Source organism: Gouania willdenowi, chromosome 9, assembly GCF_900634775.1.
Source record: "Gouania willdenowi chromosome 9, fGouWil2.1, whole genome shotgun sequence".
NCBI lineage: Eukaryota > Metazoa > Chordata > Actinopteri > Blenniiformes > Gobiesocidae > Gouania > Gouania willdenowi.
The window spans coordinates 14,621,233-14,635,599 of NC_041052.1; the positions used below are offsets into that span (position 1 = coordinate 14,621,233).

Consider the following 14,367-nt stretch of genomic DNA (forward strand, 5'->3'; position numbering starts at 1 on the left):
GCGACTGTACTGTATATGTCAGCCTGTGCTGCTTTGTAGATTAGCATGTCCACGAGTTCAGAGTATTTCAGCGAGCCTATAAAGCCTGAGCTACAGCATTATAGCTTACCGTTTAAATTTGATGCGATTTGCACTGCAAACCATAACAGGAGGCATAAGCTGCAGGATTCAATGTGACAACAAGGATTCCGGGCTGATATTACTCCATCAGCAGCGAGTTGCACAGTAGCGAGAGTTTAAATTCCTGTCATGATTTTCAGCATTAAACAGAGATTGTAAAAGCAAGCACAGCTACAAGCTAAACTACCTCCATTACATGCCCCTCCTTTAAAAAGTGAACATTTTTTCAACAAAATGTGACTATTCTTCTTCAAAACTCATAAAAATAACATAAAATGTTCTATCACATATTTTAAAACAGTAATAATACATAAATAAAAAGCCAATTTTGTTATGTCATGAGTTCACACGCCCCCATAGTTTGAGAACCACTGGTTTAAGGGAGGGGATGTTAATTACCAGCAAGTTGCATCCTAAATCAGAAGGTATAGCAGCCCTAATAATATAGTAGCAGATTATATAATTACCTCAGTATGGCATCCTGCACCCTATCTCATGGTTCCCTAATAGCATATTTAGCGTTCAGTTATATATAATCAGAATCAAAATGAGAATTCCTTTATTAATCCCAGGGGGAATTTGCTTTTGATACAGCCACAGGAAAAAAAAAAAAATCACAAATAAAAGAATAAAGACATTTAACAAAGATGAAAGAAAGAATAAATGTTAAATAAGTTTATAATTAAGTAAAGGACTGTTAAAAATAGGGATCAGATACACACATTACAGCAGTAAAAAATAAAGTAGGATAGATAATACTAATAATAATAATACAAATATACAAATTATATACAAACATGATACTGATATTTAGCAAAAAAATACAAATATAGTCTCTTTTAGTCCTGTTTCTCTTCCGTTGATTTAGTAATTTAGATCAAATTGAAACACTTGGCTGCACTCTCAAAGTCCTCAGTTATTAATTCTTGTTGGCACATGCCATCATTTCTCCTTAAAATTTAAACTTGACGCTACTCCGTATCTTCCCATAGCTTGGTGACATCCCCGAGGGGAAAAATACCAAATTCATTGTAATAACCTCAAGTGATTTGTGGACAGCCAGTTTGAATGTGATGGATATTTCATTATGGCATGTTATTTGTTTATCTTAAAAAACGGCGGTTATGTTTGGTGGTTGAAATGTGCCATTTGTTCTAAAAAATGAAAATACAGTTAATTGCACCAAAGTGGAATAATTGTAGGGTTGCTGTTATTTCTAACAACATGTCCTGAGAATCAACCTGAGGTCTGGGAGAGCTGCTTTAATCTTTTTCTGTGTCACATCACTGATTTAATAACCGGGTGTGTGACACACACTGAAAGTTAGAGCGTTGAATGTGCACCGTCAGCGTGTGCAGAGAAGAGAAGGCCAAGTGTAGCAAACACAAAAAAAGGCTGGAGAACGGTTATAGAGTCAGAGGTCAGGGACCACAGGATGTATATGAGGTCCTGACACTGTGTTGAAGACATTTACTAGACTTTTATACAGACAGGGGCAACATTTCTAGCAGTGTGTGGTCTTCTGACACTGCAGAGTTTGAAAGCTTGAGCAATCTATCATGTGTTTGTCAAAGGTAGATGAAAAACACTACTTTGGAAAAAGAGCATCGGTGAAAAACCTGTCATAGTTACTGAAAGGGTTTGATTTCTTCAGCAGAACGGCAGCAGAAAACACAATTACCGCACACTCTCTTTTAGTATCTCAGTCTAATTAGCAGGCGCTCAGTAGTGTGTATGGGAGTAACTGCTGGGAGACGTGCAGTCAGTCAAAGGTCAAACCATTCAGAGTTGGGATTTGCAGGTTCTAGCATGTGTTGGTTACCACCCACAGTCCAAGAAACTGGTTTGTTGGTTAGGTTTTATTCTGCAGATCAGTTGTACGGGTTAACATTCATGTTGTTGAGCTTGTCTGTGCTTGAACCTCGATATAAACTGGTGACTTGTGGAAGATACTCTGCCTTTGGATAGACTTTAGCCTTCAGGGACCATAAAAACAAGATTTAACAATCAATTTTAAAATCAAATCAAAATAACAAATAAACAGTGTGGTTATTTTGTTTTACTGACTTAAAACTGAAACTGGATTACAGAAAAATCAAAAATCAGACAAAAGTGCATTTTTGTTTTAAAATTAAATCTCCCGTTTGTGTGATATTTGCTGGAAAACTTTAGATGAGAGCTTCATGTTTTAATCTCACCACACAGAGGGGACCCACAGATGGGGGCGAACTTTTACTCTGCTGCGTTTGATAAAAATGATCTTGTAGTATGTTGGTCACCTCACGCCGAGAGCAAAGAGGCGTAATTTGTGTGTCGATGACATTTCGTTAAAGAATTATTGATGCTGGAAGTCCGCATCTGTGAATATCGAGCCAACTTCACGGAACAGTGTTACGGTCCCAATAGTATCCATATAAACAGGTGACTAACTATCGACTCAGAGGCTGGTGTGAAGAATAGATGTTAGAACTTCTACAATTTTACACTTTTCCAAAAACAATTACAGCTTTTTTGAGGGCAGTAAAAATGCATATTTTTTGCACGTTGTAATACCGCGAGCCACTAACGGCAGCCGTCAACACACAAGTAAACTGATCGCAAGTAATGAGGAGAACCAGTAAATTCACAATCGTGCATGTTTTACATAATATCCATTTAAAAAAAATAATAATGTATTAATAATGTTTCAATTCACCAGTTCATTATTACTTATTATGCGTTAGTCTTTTTTTTTTTGTCCAGGAGTAAAAGTATGCCCCCATCTGTGGTTCCCCTCGGTGTGGTGAGCTTAAAACATGAAGCTCTTGTCCTATTTTCCCTTAAATAGTCAGTAAAATAAAACAACTACACTGTTTATTTGTTATTTTAGTTTGGTTTTAATACAGAATAACCAAAGAACAAAGAACGAAGGGTACACAGATTTTTGAGACTGAAATGTCTGAATAAGATGAACACAAGTAAAAAGTAAAATACATACATAAATTGTAAATAACCCTCATATACAACCTATTATAAGAAGGTTTCTTGCTGTTTGGTCTGTTTGAGTGGATCAGATGGTACAGGGGTCGTCCTCTGACCGAGAGGTCATTTCTAAAGCTGCACACACCATGACCTGTCTATGTGACATGGTGTCTTTGGATAAGACACTGAACCCTAAACTTCTCCCAAAGGTGGATTAGCACCTTGCCTGGCAGCTCTGTCACCATTGGTGTGTGAATGTGGCTGACATTGCAAAGCTCTGTGGGACCGCTTCTGTGGCAATTAAAGTACAAAAAAATCAACTCCAGATGCCATTTTAATTAAATGTCATCTATTTCTTTTACAGAACTAAAGAAAGACGGGTGTTATTTATTTGACCAATGCAGGTTCACCCTTAGATACACTTTATTTCATCTTGGTTATGATGTAGACCAGTGGTTCTCAAACTTTTTTTTTTAGCTCAAGTACCCTCTTTCTCTTATTTCTGAATCCAAGTACCCCCTTTTGCTCAGAATACTTTGAACAAACAACAACTATAGAGCATAATGATGGTATGCATGAATGATAAAACACATTTTAAAGAATCTCATTTTGAAAATAAGAGGAATGAAACTGTATTTAGTGGCTCCTGAATAGTATTTTTTCTACAGTTTTTATAATTTTTGGTCATCTCCCACCACACCTCTTGGTTTTTCAGTTCATGTTCTAATCAAGAACATTACCATCATCATTATCAGGATGATCATTTTTAACTAAAATAAACATTATATAAAACCCCATGTTTTGAATACTTCAATTTGTTAATTTTCTACTTCCTCTCTCTCTCTCTTTCTCTCTCTCTCTCCAAGTACCCCCTGTAGTGTCATTGCCCCATTTGCCGCCATTTGAGAAACACTGATGTAGATGAAAGCATATAAAAGAGTACTGATTATGAAGATAGTCAGAAATATTGAAAAGAACATGGTGTAAATATGGTAAAAAAAAAACAGTAAATAGAAGAAAACAGTTGGCTATATATCATATTATAATATAGCTATTCAGTGCTGGTGTTAAACAGTTTTATTGCAAAGCACCAGGTTATTCTCCCTGTGGAAGAATATTGATGTATATCTGAGACACAGATGACAACTTTTTGCTGAGAGTCTGTGTCTAGAGAGGCTGTGTTATGATCTATTGAGTGCTACTAATGGGATGTTTTTCCCTTGTTTAACTCACTGTGGCCGCAGACCTACGGCTAATGGTGCCTTTTTTTTTGCTTGGATTAGCATCCTCAGCGATCATCACTCACATTATCATCCTCATTGCCAAGTTATTGTCTCATTATTGCATTGCAGGGGGAGAATAGGGAGGAGGTGCTTTAGGTTTGTGTCCAAGTGACCCTCCCTGAGGACTTAACCCATACTGTCGCACCTAGCTTTTGCATAATGGATGAAGGACAGACATTGGGAAAGAGGACCCGGAGCAGGGCCCATAATATCTTATGATTCATTATTAATGAGGTAAACAGGTCTTCCCAGGTCACCTGAACGCTCATCCGTACTCACGGCAGGTATGGTGTCTTCCCCATCGACTTCCTTATTGCTGCCCGCTTTGACATCCTCCATGGCTACAGGGGTTGCATAGTATAATTAGGTCTTTTTGTCATTGATAGAATGTGTCTCACTTCCCACAGAGTATCTTTCCCTTCCTCCAAGACCTTATTATAAGCGCTCGAGGCAACCTTTGCCTCACTTTTCCTCTTGGATTTGAATTTCCAGCGGCAAGGTTTACACTGTGAATACTGCCAGTGATACAATTAAGTTGCTGTGTTTTTTTTCCATAATTGATTTCATTGCTCTTTGCAGCCTATAAATTGAATTTTAAGTGTGATTTATGGCTGTGGTTGGTCTATCTATTTGTTGCCTCTCTTGGTGTTTCAAAGGACTAATGCAACCATTGCAAGTAGACATTTGCTCATTTTACATAGCATCCTAGTGTAGCATCTCTCTGTGCAAATTGTAAGTGACTACCGATAAAACTAAAACAGTGTGGAGCTCTAATGGAAATAAAATGGGCTTCTTTAAGCAGACGTGTAGTTCCGGAAATGACAGAAATTGGATGACAGGTGAGGATGCACGCACGGGATGTCATCTGGGAAATCAAACCTGCTCAGTTCACATGCTCTTAAAAGTGGGCTAACAGGTACGCCTTGGCAAAACAGGGAGGTGGAGAAGTCCCACAGCAATTCACTGCAGAGTCTGGCAAAACTGTGAAGGATGGAAGGAGGGAGGAAGAGAAAGAGGAAGAGAAGTGAGAACTGTAACAGATGGAGAGACGCAGGGATTCTGTATTTACAGTCGCTTTAAAACAGGTGCTATACATAGCCGAGCTTTCAAGCTATCGTCTCATCTAAATGATATCATTACAGCCAGAAGTCATTAAAATTCTTTCCCCTTCAACTGTATAGATTTCCTCTCTCTCCCCGGGGAGCTGAGATGAAAATGAATTTACGGGCCCTCGAGTCATTGAATTTGCTTTTTATCACCCGATAGCCACGCAACATATTTGCCATTGTGCTGGATGTAGGATTAAAACGGATCTTTTCTGCCTGATTGGCCACCAGCTCTCAGCAACGCAAAGATGATCGTTTCCCCTGCTGGGAAATGCTTCACTCGCCCTAGACTGAAAGCCTTCATGCTGCCAAGGCTTTGGGTGGATCTTTGCATGGGCATCACCAACTGTTATCAACATCAGATGTGCTTTATATCAGAGAAAAATTAATTCTTAAAAGAAAGCTTATTTGAATAACTCACTTAATTTCTTTCGTCGTCTGGAAGGCATCTAAAAGTTAGCAGTAGGAATATCGAAACTAGAGATAAACATGCCCACCAGCGGTGGATGTAATCAGTCTAAGGGTCATATTCTGACTTAATGAGTGTCATACCACCCTCCAGGGTGACACTCATAAAAGATCTTTTGATGCTCATTTCTTTCCCGTTTGAAGTCAGCGCTTTTGATGCCCTCAGTGGAGAGAAAGGCCAGATCTGGAGCAGCTTTCTTCCCGGTCCTTCTCCAGTTCTTTGTTCTTGTGTTTACTCGAGGTAGTTTTGTCTGTTTACATTCACATTCTCAAGACTATAAAGGCTGCTAATTGTTACCAGTGTACAGTATGTTTAGTTACCACCAGGAGAGAATACACAGGATAGTTAGTGATACATCTCTTTGATCGAGTGTGTCAGGTTTCCACTCAGTGGTCTCCATCAGAGCCGTTAGATGGATTCTGTTCACGAAACATTACAATCGTCACAATCACGTAATAATTTGTTCAACTTCAAAATGTGGCCAACGTCAGAGACAGCTAAAGTATGCAACATCCTGTGGTGTAACTAAGTTGTCAAACTAAAGTGCTGAAGATTTGCTGTAATGGATTTTTCTCCTGACACAACAGCTGTGGCCTGAAGCATTAGGTTTACAGGTTATAAATCCCTTTGTGTCTTTGCTACATCATTTTAGAGGAATGCTTTTACATAATTAGTTTTAACATTCACAGTGACACCACATCACAACTCTCCCCCTCCAGTGGACGTAAAGGTTTTCTTGTAATTTTTAATTTTAAGTACATTTAAAATCAGCTAGGAACTGATCAGAGCTCAAAATACGAGGTTTAAAGTGTTGTAAGACATGGAAGGAGTTCCATAAGTTGAGATTTGTGTGAAACTTGAGTTTAACTTTGAAAAGTTTATTTTCAATATGAGCAAAGCTCTGCATTGGATCCAGGTTGTAATGGCAGTGACTTCCAACAGTGGAGGAATAGGAAAAAGTATGAAGAGGCAGAATGTTTGACTATAGGTTCAGGACCCAGAATTTGGACAAAGAGGTTGGTTTTTAAGCATGTGAAAAAGAAACCAAATCAGATCCTTTTGATCAACGGTATTAATTTGGTCTTCATTCAAATTTTGTATTACATACTGTATAATACATAATGTAATGCTGGTTACCACCAGAGGCGCACATGCTGGCTCCCTTACAGTAAATATGTCTGCCCGCCTCACTTTTAATCAAGTACAGTCAAGTAGAGGCGTGGGCAATATGTAAAAGATAATTTCTTTAAAAAGATTCTCAAAATAAAGAGAAAAAAAAATCACGTTTCATGTTTTAAAACTTTACTGTTTATCTTTGCAGCCCAGTATCAGAAGGTCCTCAGATTTTCAGAGCTAAAACGAAAACATAGTAGCCGTCAAGGCCAGAACAAGTTACCGATTAAACTGGAGAGAAGAGTATCTTTTTGTAGTTTGAATGAATTATAAAGTTTCCCATATAGCATTCTGACCAATGGGATCTCCTTATTTAAGAACAGTTTCTCAAATAAATATAAATAAATATCTGTTGATTCAAGTAAACCTAATCGTAGAGACTTCCAATCCGGTGCAATTACATTCGTTTTTTCTTAGATGTGTCAATTGTCTTTTTTAGTTTTGTAGGGATTTACCAACATTTCTCTGACAGATCATTGGTTGTATACTGAGTTTTGCGCTCTTTATAACTTTCCAAAAGGCCCGTAGGTTGCCCTTTTCACTGCCTGTTTGTAACTTTCTAAACCCTATGTTACCCAGACCCTGTATTCACACATATCTTTCTTTCCATTGGCTTGCTGGGCTGCTGATGGTTGGACCCGCCACCGATACTCCATCCCACCCCCATTTCCATCCACAACCCCCCCATTCACACACACACACACACACACACACACACACACACACACACACACACACACACACACACACACACACACACACACACACACACACACACACACACACACACACACACACACACACCATTCCTCCCCTACTTACTTTCTCTCTCCTCATCGAGCCTTGAGGCGTCCCGTTTCAGCCACAATGCTGCTGGAGAGAGGGTGAATGGGTGGGGTGGTGGCGGCTGTGGGGGACATTTAAGAGAGCAGTAGGTGGGAGTGGAGTCTGGCCGCAGAGGATCCAGTGTTTAAGAGAAAGGGGATTCTCTCCTTCACTCACACTTTTTCCCCTCTCTCCTTCTCTCACTTCCTTCCTGCCTCCCTCTCTCTCTCCTCACTGGCTGCACACCATCAGCCTGCACTCTAGGTAGACTCAGGCAAACACTCAAAGACAGCATAGAGAGGAGGGAAGATGACAGAGCTGTCAGCCCTCTGAGAGACACGGACCTGTGAGAGCGTTTGTCAGGGCAGTGAGCTGATAAGCCCTTCACTCTACGCTGCTTCAGCTTTGAGATTTTTCATCAGCGTGAGAGTCTGTGGGCGATATTGTGCAGAGGGTAAGTCAACCTCTTTACCTGCTATTCTTCATTGAATGAAGGACTAATTGAAAGGATAAATCGGCTGATTGCTGTAGCTAATAAGAAGATTGAACTGCAATGCTTCAAAAAACTTTTGTTATTAAAACCCTTTAAAAAACAAGATCTTCCCCAAGTCATTTTGTTACTTTAATTGTTGAACATCTCTGTTTGGTCACCAAGTTTAATAGAATTCCTTCCATATCATTGTTAGATATCTTTGTGATAGAAAATTGACTTTTCATTCATTCAAGCTGCTACTGTATCGCATCCTTCCGTTAACTGACACCAGACTTGGAAGACTCCCACGACTTCTGCTCTTTACGGCAAGCACCGGGGTGCCAATTATTCCTTTACACAAAAAAGTTACTTGACAGACAGACAGACAGAACCGCCTACCAGGTTGAATTTTCCACTGATGCTGAGCTGTGTTCCGATGCCTTGGCAGGAGTGTGCAGTGTCTGAATGAGCGTCGGTGCTGCTTGTCCGACACTTTACAGCTGCCGACAGACAGGAGGCTTGTGTAACCTGGGAGACAGACAGCTGCTGTGCATTAGATGCTACCAGTTAGTCTCTATTCCAGATTTCCAGTGAGTGAGGAAGCCTGGCTGTGATTCACACACTTGCACAGTTGCTGGACTGTTCATCTCCCTTTATTTCACGGTCTCCCATCCCCAGGTCAAGGTCTGTTTTGTTGGTTGTTTGCATCCCATGGGAAGGTTGTAGAGAAGATGTTGAGCTGGTCCTTGCTGATATGAGTGTTTGCGGCAGATAGGCCTCTTTTGGATAAGTGCCAGTGGGCTTTTGTTTTCATATCCTCTGTCCAAACACTTGCCACATTTGATGTGGCCGTACTTATTGTTTTAAGTGCCAGTTTATGGTGGGACAGCCGCTTAGGCTGAGAAAGGTCGAAGCAAACATTCCTGAGTCCTGAGAAACTAATGAGCATCTTAAACTGACCAAAAAACTGCACTTTAGTTCATTGTCGATGCCTTAAGTGTCTTTAAAATGGTGCTCATTTTGATTCCTGCTGTGTTTCCTTGAAAGCATCATGCAAACTCATCTTTGTTGTAGCTGAGATAGGAAACCAGATGAGCAATAAAGAGAGAGAGAGAGAGAGAGAGAGAGAGAGAGAGAAAGGTGGGTGGGTGCTGAGAGGTGAGGTGGCCAGAATTGGAGGAGACCCACTGGATACCAGGGCAGCGTCTGCTGGATGGTAATTGTGTACGATGAAGAGATGCATTGAAGGAGCCTGGCCACAGTTCACTGCAGACGTGAACCTTCTCAGACAAATTTATCTGCAGCTTTGTTTCCACACAGGTTTGTCCGCCTCTGAGGTGTAGGTGGCAGCGCATGCATGGTGCATTAATGTTTCATGATGCTTTGGCTACACATAAGTGTGAACCACCATGAGTGACACTCAGGATAATGACGAGTGAAAAACAGGCCTTTGTTTGGACAGCTGTTAGCTCCCATCGCTCCACAAAGCTCCAGGAGAGGGTGACTGTCTTTAACCCCACTTAGCTCCCTCGGTGGGTGAATGAGAGCAAACAATAATTGCAAGTATTCATGATGACCCACGCCGGGCACGACTCTGGAGAGATGTTTTGGTTAAACTAAATGAATGTCATCTTTAATTCAGGCTTGTCTAGGCTCCCCGCCATACGTCCTCCTCTCTAGTGCTGCTCTTTGTTTCCATCTTTTAACGCTATTGCTGATTTCTACATCTCACCAGCTCTTTAGATTTGTGGGTATCAGTAAAATGTTGTGCTAATTTATGGACAAGTGTTTGTATAGTTTCAACTGGGCTGAGGTTTGCACTGTGGGCTCAGCCACCTGTGGTCCAGATGGCTCCGAGTTGTAAACCCAGACAGAGTTAGGTACAGGAACCATCCTGTCCTTAGTAATCTTCTCTTGTTCCTATTTGGTAAGTTAGATAAATACCCAAAGTTAATCGAAAATAAATGTATACATATTTTCAGTCATGTTCACACTTGACACTAAAGCAATGTGCAAGCAGTTAGGTTAGGAGTTCAATCTCTTTGAAAAATAACAATTTTCCTGGAATAATCTTGTAAAGAAACAACCTAATTTATGAAGTGATACAAGTTTTTGTTGAGTTGTAAAACATTCTTCAAACTCATTGAGTGCCATTTGTTTGCAATAAAGTAAACAGTGTGATTTGGTTCTTGGTCATTTTTGGGGATTATTTATTGTTTACAAGAAATACGCAATATTATTGTTTACAAGAAAGACGCAATAAGAATAATAATGAGTTTTCTTCAAAATTAAAACTTCTAGAGCATGATTTTTCTTTGGTAACTTCATCTGTTTAATGTAAATTTTAGTCTGGCTTGTAAGCACATTTTTTTTTTTTGTGTTGTTGTTGCATTTTGTTTGTTCTGCTTCTAATTTTATATTCTAAAGTACCAAATGCTTAGTAGCCTATTATAGAGTGAGTTTTGATGCTGATGCTTTTGTCTGTTTTATTGAGCCAGTCAGATCCAGGCATTGGGAGATAAAGTTGATATTTAAGCAATATACATAGAGTAAGTACTGTTTTTGAATATGAAAATGATATCTGATATCCATTTGTCGATGAACACAAAACAAAATAGAACATTCAGGGGCAGATTCACTAAAGGTTTAGGGGTATTTAAATGTGTGCAAACATCACTCCACGCACTAATCAGCCATACAAACCCCAGGGAATCAGCAGTGCGCAGCTGCTGCACGTGGCAATACGCCCTCAATCCATTCAGTGCGTTTCCTTCTGATGAATATGTAAAGTAGGCGGAGCTCACAAGAGGAGCCAAAAAATAGGAGGAGGACATGCAAATAAATGAATGCAATACATTAAATCTGGAACTGTTTGCGGTGATTGTTTTAGCACAGGAAAATAGTACGACTGACAAGCAGGCGCAAACACACACGCAGAGATCTGCTGCAGTAAATGTTTACACAAAACACAGCGGAGTTGGAAAAAAGGCTGCAATTAACCTTTCTAGTATGAGAAAACAATTCAAATAAAACAATAGTCAATATTAACATCCACTGAATGAGAAAATAAAGTGTGAGTCAAGTGTGTGTGAGGGAGAAAACAGCTGGATAGCTGAAGCCCATGTCGAGTCCGGTCCGTTTGCTCCAGTGGGCTTCTCTATCTTTCTCTCCATGTTTTGAACTTCAGACTCTGGTGCCGCGTTGATGGAAGGAGCATCAGGCCAGAATCAGCTGATCAGATGCGTAATTTATGCGCAGTGATGGCGCAATGTTCACATATGAGAGTGTGCGTGACACAGCGCTGCTCAGACCCGCTGGATGATGGTCAGTAGATCATCTTCAAATAGTGTAGACTGATTGACAGACTGTTACTGCATTAACTCGGATCAATGGCAGATCAATAGGATGGTATTTGTCCAAATCTGCATACTTTTCATGGACTGATCAGTGCAAAGTTACAGGACCTGATGAAGCAGCCACAATAAATTAGGGGAAAAAAATGTTTATTTACTTTTCCAAATTATCAAATGTTTGTGCAGCAGAAAGAGAAGTCCATCTGCCTCCAGTTGTGTCATTTTTTAAAATGGTTAACATGACTATTAATAATTTGGATCAATCACATTTTCTGCCCCCCACTGGTATTAACATTTCCTCTCCACGGTGCTCTTAGATGTATGACTGTTTTTATTTTTACATTTATTTAATATCATTAGCATAAATAGATCAATGTACAGCAAATGCGATATCATGAATAATGGTAATATAACTATACTAAACTTACAGTTTATAGATCCCTGTTGTTTCACATATCTGTTTTGATACATGTCCGACTGTCAGGGCCTATGTACTACCAAGCTGGATTTCCTCTTAATGCTCTAACTTCCGGAATTTATTCCATGTGTCCTGTACTACGACGCTGGTTAATTTCGTAAGGGGCTAAATTACCATGGTAACTTAGGCTGAACGACTAACCTGGTCAGGAATAGGTTTTTTTCTGGCTAGGATTTGAGCGAGTATGATCAGTTCTCTTAGAAAACGACCTGCTCAATAAAAGATGGATCATTGTGTGAGCACGTTGCTGTGTGGATCTGATGTGACAGCTGACAGCAGAGAGAGAATATTCAGGCATCGATGCAATCATTTCATTTACCCGATGACATCTTATAGGAAAGATATATTTTTATCTGATGGACTGACCTACATTAGTCAGCTGATAACGCCTGCATGCGTCGGGCGCTTTCAGACCCATGAATTCATTAATTCGTTCATGTATTCTGTGATGACACAGAAAGTCTCAGTCCTGTAAGACTAATTAGATAGTACAGGCTATATAAAATACAAACATAGTCCACTTTATCATGTAGGTTGAGCTGTATGAACGCAGCATCAGAGCCACAGACAAGGGCTGTGCTTAATAAAGTGAAACTGATCTGATTGTCCATTTATTCTCCCATGAATCAATATTGTATAATCTTACTAATTTAAGCATTAACAATCATCAATTCCTGTATTCCTTTCTTCCTGCTTTTGCGGCAGCAACTGTGTTGTTTTTGGTCGGAATTATGGATTTAAATTTTTCCTGTTTTTAAAGAATTATTCCTCAATTGTGACGTAAGTCTGCCCGGCTTCTCCGTGATTGGTCTGATGCTGTAATGTCCACCCTGTCAATGGAGCGTGCACGTAGCCATTCTGAAATCACCTGGGTTAAATGAACGTGTTGATAACCTGCTTGGTAGTATACTGTAGCTGCTCTGTGACAGAGAATGTTTGGTTCGGTGAGAACCTAACGGAGAGATATCCCAGATATAGCGGTACTTATCCAGCTTCGTTGTACAGACCGTCAGTGTCAGTTCAACAGTCTTTAGTTCACATCCAATTAGAAAGCATCTAAAATGACCTTTTCTTTCCTAATAGCAAATTTCCTTTTCTGTTGTTTACTTGGATTTTCTGTACTTTACCAGTGGATAATTGTCCCATTCAAACAATAAATTGACTGTCTCCATTCAGCAAGATCCAGCTCACTTTCCTATTTGCAAGGTTTAAGTTCTTGTAATTACTTGTAAACCCTGAAATTTACAGCAATTTTCCACAAGTCATCATAGTATTTAGGTCTATATCTTGAGCTTGGTCGGATTAGTCATAAGTAAATAACAAAGACCCCCTTCTTACTCAAAGGATTCCTGTGTCTTAACCATCCCAGATGGTTTTTAATGTGCCTCTGATGCTAATGTGCAACAAGAAAGGAGTGGAAGTCTTAAGGCTGTGGGATCCGGGATGCTTTTGTGTTGTATGGCCTCCGTTGGAGGCAGAAAATAGATGAACACATGTGGCAGATACTTCGCACCGACACTTTGCCTCCACCGCTGACCTCGCACATTGGAATGCATGAGCCATAATGTTCTTGGAACAAGACAGGAGGGAGGCTTTCAAAAGGGGCAGACAATTTAAATAGGTGAAAATGGTAAAGAGGAAAAAAAAAACCAGGAAAACCAATGAGGAGTCGACCTCAGGGACTGGGGTCATTAGGCTCATACAAGTGTCTGAATGAAAGGCGCTCCCAATTTGGATACGTAACACGCTTCGAGCTTTCATAACAGACAAGGACAAACAGATGTCTGGGTATCACAGCCAACATGGTAGCTTCTGTTTGTAGGGGAGGGAGAAAAAAAATTCTTTCCATGCTGTTTGAATGGAAGCAACCAATAAAGCTTCAGAGCTTTTCAGCTGAAACATGTGGCTATTGAAAGACCCCCCTGAAAACTCTCGGACAGGTCGATTCAGCATTATCTAAACTTACTTAACATTTGATGACTTTATTTTCTGAAGAAGTCACAATGATCCAATAGTTCCTTTATGTTGATTAAAAGAATACGTTAAAAGACTAAACAAGTCAAAGATAGAAAAACTGACTGAACACAATTAGAAGTAGAATTTTTTAGCATTCAAAACAAGTGTGGG

The 14,367-nt window shown here is 39.8% G+C and overlaps 1 protein-coding gene across 1 annotated transcript in view; it reads left to right on the top strand.

The window, feature by feature from the left end:
• The first annotated feature begins 8,001 nt into the window (after positions 1–8,001).
• The window catches only part of LOC114469202 (tenascin-like), a 64,403-nt gene continuing 58,037 nt past the window's right edge, over positions 8,002–14,367 (top strand). The window contains 1 exon segment of the mRNA XM_028456465.1: positions 8,002–8,391. The gene's annotated coding sequence lies outside the window, so the exon portion shown is untranslated.